Source organism: Bos indicus, chromosome 20 (assembly GCF_029378745.1).
Source record: "Bos indicus isolate NIAB-ARS_2022 breed Sahiwal x Tharparkar chromosome 20, NIAB-ARS_B.indTharparkar_mat_pri_1.0, whole genome shotgun sequence".
Classification (NCBI taxonomy): Eukaryota; Metazoa; Chordata; class Mammalia; order Artiodactyla; family Bovidae; genus Bos; species Bos indicus.
The window spans coordinates 8,413,840-8,419,839 of record NC_091779.1 but is presented as its reverse complement, the minus strand read 5'-3'; positions in this window follow the sequence as shown (position 1 = coordinate 8,419,839).

Here is a 6,000-nt window from a genome sequence, read left to right as displayed (position 1 = left end):
TGTTAACCGCACAATGAAGCTAGCGATGGGCTTTTTCCCTGGGGCATCCGAGGTATGCAAGATCTGTGGGTGGCTATGATTTTAGAGGTATCCCTTACTCTAGAGTAAGCAAGGTCGACTTGCCCATAGGGAAGGCACCAGTGGCTCAAGCCTTCCCAGGTCAGCCAACAGCTGATGGACAAGGATGTCTGATGACCTGATGCTCGTTGAGCATTAGAGAATTCTGGCTCCAGAATGGGTCAGGGCCACCTCCTGTCAGGTCAGCGTCTTCATGCTCATGGGATGGGCAGCCATATACACTGCTTTGTGCATGTTAACACGTTTAATAAGCATCTGTATGTCTAGTAGAATTTGATCTGAGATGTCTGAGATCTTTGCTTTCACATGTTAATGGGATTGTGAGGGAATAGCAAGCCTTCAGGTACTTCAGATATTTTTGGTAGCTACTGAAACAAACCACAGGGTGTATATGATTAACTTGGTTTAGCCTGTTAGTTCATGAAATAATCATAATATCTTATTAAAAATTAGCCAACTTTTATGGTGGCTCAGATGGTAATGAATCTGCCTGCAATGCAGAAGACCCAGGTTCAATCACTGGGTCAGAAAGATCCCCTGGAGAAGGGAATGGCTACCCACTCCAGTATTCTGGCCTGGAGAATTCCATGGATAGAGGAGCCTGGAGGGCTACAGTCCATGGGGTTGCAAAGAGTCGGACATGACTGAGTGACTAACACGTTATTCAATATATCAAATATTACATGGTTTTTGTTACAGTAAACTTTTATTTCCATATACTTCCTCCCCACAGAATTTTATCCCAATGTAATAGTTTTACTACAAGAGCATTTCTTATTAATCACCTTACTATATTTCTTTGAAATAAATATATTATGCTTTGGAAAAACGGAGAAGGCAATGGCACCCCACTCCAGTACTTTTGCCTGGAAAATCCCATGGAAGGAGGAGCCTGGTAGGCTGCAGTCCATGGGGTCGCTAAGAGTCGGACACGACTGAGTGACTTCACTTTTACTTCTCACTTTCATGCATTGGAGAGGGAGATGGCAGCCCACTCCAGTGTTCTTGCCTGGAGAATCCCAGGGACAGGGAAGCCTGGTGGGCTGCTGTCTATGGGGTTGCACAGAGTCGGACACGACTGAAGCGACTTAGCAGCAGCAGCAGCAGCAGCTTTGGAAAAAATATACATTATATATATTTTCCACATCACAAAATATTTTCATTTCAAATTTTTTTAAACCACTTATAGTGTAAAAATCATTCTTACTGCTATAGGCACTTTAAAAAACAGCAAATGCAGAGTCTTTCTTGGAACTCCCCTTGTCTACCCGAAGACAGATCTTCCAAACAAAACTCAATTGTCATAAATCCCCTTCCCAGGAGTATCATCAACCAGGGAAGACTGACTCTTATCACAGAAGAGAAGTTCCAGAAGTCAACACCGCACCCCAGCAAACTGTCACGAATGATCACACCTCCCATCTATTTCTCTAGGGGCCCATTCATCTCTCCTAAAAACCACGTACTCTCCCCTAAGAAGCCACCATTCCCCTTCCCTTTTCCCTACTAAGCCTGAATTCTAGACCACCTTGGGGACTTACTCATTTTTCCCTGGGTATCTCCCATATATCCAGGAAGTAGTCATAATGGTAAACTTCAGTCGGTTTTTCTTTTGTTAATATTCTTTGGTCATGGGGTTTCAGCCAAGAACTTGGAAGAGTAGAATGAAAATTACCTTCCCTCCCTTACATCTTGCTGATGGATGGAGGTGGTTCTGACTTTGGCCTTGGCAGGAGATAATCTAGGGCCCTGGAGGAAGAACTCATCCCAAGGGGGCCTAGAATGATGACATGGGTCCAGTGTCAGGGCAGGGTCACTGTGAAGGAAGAGCTGGCACTAGCTCAGCAGGAGTCCAGGGCTTGAAGCCCCTGGCTTGAGCTAGAAGCCATTCTGCTTTAGGAACCAAGCATTTGAGAACAAATTCAGGAGTGTAACCCCGGGACCCCATGCCAGGGGCATCTGAGGTGGAACAGGTTCCACCAAGGGCTTGTCTTCTCTTGAAAAACCATGCTGGCCAGGCAGGGATTTGGACCATCAGGGGTGTCACCAGAGTGGAGCACAAGGCTCCCTGGGCCTTGGGCCACCTGCTGGAACAGTCCAGTCATTGGAAAGTGAGTCTAGGAGCAAAACCAGGCTGGGTTGCCAGGCACTGCCTAGGGCTCTTGGCTTTGGGAACACTGATTTACACAGAGAGCAATTGAGCCTAGAGCTGTTCTTTCCCCAGCAGCGCTCCGCTGCTCAGGTGCTGGCTCTGAGCAAAGCAGACACGTGAGCAAAGGCCGTGCTGGCAGATGGTGTGATGAAAAGATGCAGGCCTGGAAATGCAGAGCATTAGAAAGACTGCCACTGACCTGGTCGGCCGTAGACTGTAATCCATGAGAAAGACGTGAAGGAGGGAGAGGTGCCCTCTGGAGCAGGCGCAGTGCACGGGTGAGCATACAGGATGGTTGTAGGTGGAATGACTGGATGAGCATGCCAGACAGAGCTGGCGCAGCTCCTGCATTTGAGGAGGAGCTGCTTCAGGTCAACTGTGGCCCAGCGCGAGCTGGTAGGGGCAGCCCCTGAGGTGGACAGAGAGGAAGGGCTGGAGAGCAGAAGAACAGGTGTCCCCCATGCGAGGTTGAATGCATCCAGGAGTGGGTAGGACTGGAAATGGAAGCGATCGGAGCACCCGGTGCCAACACCTGAGCAGGAGATCTGGGAGGTCCGTGATGACGGCAACAGAAAAGGCAGAAGGCGGCACCATGGCATAAACAGCAAACGGATAATAAATAGCTATGCTGGTGATAAGTGCCCTGAATGAAAGCTACCAAGGACTCCGAAAACAGCGGATGGTGTGGGGGAGCCGGGGCTGTTTCCCATGAGGGAGTTCTTTGGGGAAGTGCCATTTAGCTGGAGAATTAAAGAATGGGTAGGAGTTTGTTAGCTTGCTCTCGACTGCTCTGCTGCAGCTGCTGCTAAGTCACTTCAGTCGTGTCCAACTCTGTGCAACCCCTTAGACGGCAGCCCACCAGGCTCCGCCGTCCCTGGGATTCTCCAGGCAAGAACACTGGAGTGGGTTGCCATTTCCTTCTCCAACTTGACTGACTCTAAATTGATGTTAACAAAATAGCCATCGCATACCTCCTGTGCTCACCCATGAGAGGGGAGAAGCTTGGTGCGTCAAGGCCAGCTCGGCTACTTCCTGGCCAGCCAGGAGCTGCTCCTCTTTCTGTGCGTCTGTAAAATGGAGCACAGCCATAGCCACCTCATCAGCTTATTACAAAATGCAAGAGACTAAGAGGCGGACGTCACAAAACAGAGTAGCTTTTATGCAGGGTTAGGGGTTATCACTGTTTAGGAGAAAATATTTCTCCCCGATCTGCATCCAAGCACAACTTACAGTAGGTCTTTCTGTATTCATTTAATCCTTTCAATAACCTTATGAGGTAGGTTAACAAGAAAAAAAAAAAAAAAAAAACCCAAAGCAGCTTTCTTTTCCTTCTTTTGGAATCAGCACTGCCTCAAGCCGTGGCTTTACCTGCATTCTGTGTCTGTGACAAGGGACCTTCTGTTAAAAACAGGGCACTCAGGAGGTGGCTTCCTGCCAAACCACCTTTAATTTGTTAGATGCCTGGTTCTCAGGTGTCCAAGTTCTTATTGCTTCACTTCTGAGGCCAGCAGTGGTGGCCACAGAAGTCAGGGCTCGGGTGTGTGACTGTGAGGAGATAACCAACGCCACAGGCTGTGCCCCACCCACTGGACCCTCAGCTGGGTTTGGAGAACCCCCCGGCAGCCCCCATCTGGAGAGCCATCTCCAATGTCTCAGACATGTTTCCAGATCTGATCCTAAAACGGGTAAATGACTCGAATGCACAACAACAGAAGGATTCCAGCCCACCCTATAGGAACCAGGTGGGAAAAGTTAACCTTTTCTTTCCCTCTTCTTTTTCTCATTTACTGTCATATTTATTTCACCTGGGTTTATTTTCACAACAGTCAAGACTGATTTGAGTCCTTTTTGGAATCATCAGTGGCAGCCAGGACGTGGAAAGCCAGAACTGAGGGCACAGTGATGGGGTGGATACCGTTAGGTGGACGTGGGAGAGGCTGGCAGGCAGGACCCGAACCCTGGCCCCTGGCTGCTGGGGGAGGGCCTGGCAGGGTCCCCTCATGCCTCCAGGGACACCCGCAGCAGAGGCGCCTTCCTGAAGCTTGGGTGGCTGCAGACGGTGGTGGAACAGAGGCAGAGAACGACAGGGCAGAGAACACAGGGTGGCCACCTGCATGGCTCGTCTTTGAGATCCCGCGACAGCCCTGCGAGATGCCGAGAAATACTGGGAGACATGTTTCAGAAGAAGCGAGTTGAGCTGGCATTCAAAGCCAACGTGACTCACCTTGCTCTCAGCAAGCATCCTGACCCTGACCTTTCTTTTCCTCTGTCTCTACCTTCTCTATGGATTTATCAGATCAACCTTCCTGAAGATTGTGGGGAAGGAGCCGCAGATGGAAGACGAGGCAATTAGCTGAGCTGGAACATATTCACTGACAGCCCTCCGTGGGCCAGAAACTTCCTCCTCCAGGCATCTTTTGAAGTAGGTCTGCTTATTTCCTTATTATAGACGAGGACACTGAGGCACAGAAAAGTTGTGTGCTTGCCCAAGGTCACACAGCTAATAAGTGGCAAAGCCAAGATCTAAACTGAGTTCTGATTCATCCCTTTTTTATATGCTGGGGAGGAATGACTCATTCTTTGGGAGCTGTAGGTATCTGATGGAGCCAACAGCAGATGCCAGGCAACAGGGACCACTGCATTTCCATGGACCTCTTACTATGCACAGCTCCTCTAGTCTCTGCCCAGGGGCTGCCACCTCTGTCGAAGTGTGTCTCTCTCTCTCCCTTAACAGTGAGAAGGCCTCCATCGAGAAAATCAAGTGGCAAATCCTCACTTTCATTCTCTCTCAAACAACTCCTTGTGTTCCACACCCCCAGTTCCAGCTAGCCACACTCAAGCTGAGCTGTTATCAGCCATGAAAAATCAACAGCAATATTTATCCCAGGCAATAAAATGACTGCAAAAAAAGTTCATCTTTGCACTGGGGGTCAGCTAAGGGGCCAAACTAAAACAATCAACTCAAGTTTGCCAAATCCCATCTCGGATATGGAGGGCTTCCCTGGTGGCTCAGACAGTAAAAAATCTGCCTGCAATGCAGGAGACCTGGGTCAATCCCCAGGTTGGGAAGATCCCCTGGAGGAGGAAATGGCAACCAACCCTTGTATTCTTGCCTGGGAAATCCCATGGACAGAGGAGCCTGGTGGGCTACAATCCATGGGGTTGCAAACAGTCAGATACAACTGAAGCAACTAACCCACCTCAGATATAGCTCTCAGGCCCCTGGGTCAACAGCTAACACGAGGGTGGGGAGGAGGAAAATGCCCCAGGAACCTTGGTCTCCCCTGCCTGCAGCACCCTCTACAGGGTTAGGCCGCTGGAGGAGGCCCAGCCTGATGCAGAGGCATAGCTGGGAGTCCTGGGAATATGAGTTGGAACATGGATCCAAGAAAGCACTCGAGAGCAAATTCCTGTACCCCAGGGGAGCCTCAAGAAATGTCAGGAATTGGAAGAGAGGAATGCATGCCTCTGGGTGCTCAGGTTAATCTGGAGCAGAACCAGAGGGCAACCAAAAAAGAAAAGAAAAACTAGAAGCTGGCAGAATCGACTGATGAACTGTCTCTGTGCAATCCTGTGAATTCTGAAACATGAGCATACTTAATTCTACAGTCTTGAGCCAATCACTCGTTCTGAGCTGCTTCTCCGGGTTGGCAGTGGCCTGGGGAGTGTCAGGCATCAGTCGGCCCCTTGCTTTCTGCCTGCCTGGAGCCCTCAGTAGCCACATATGCACATGTCAACTCTCCTAGAGGATGGGCCCAACCCTGTTGATG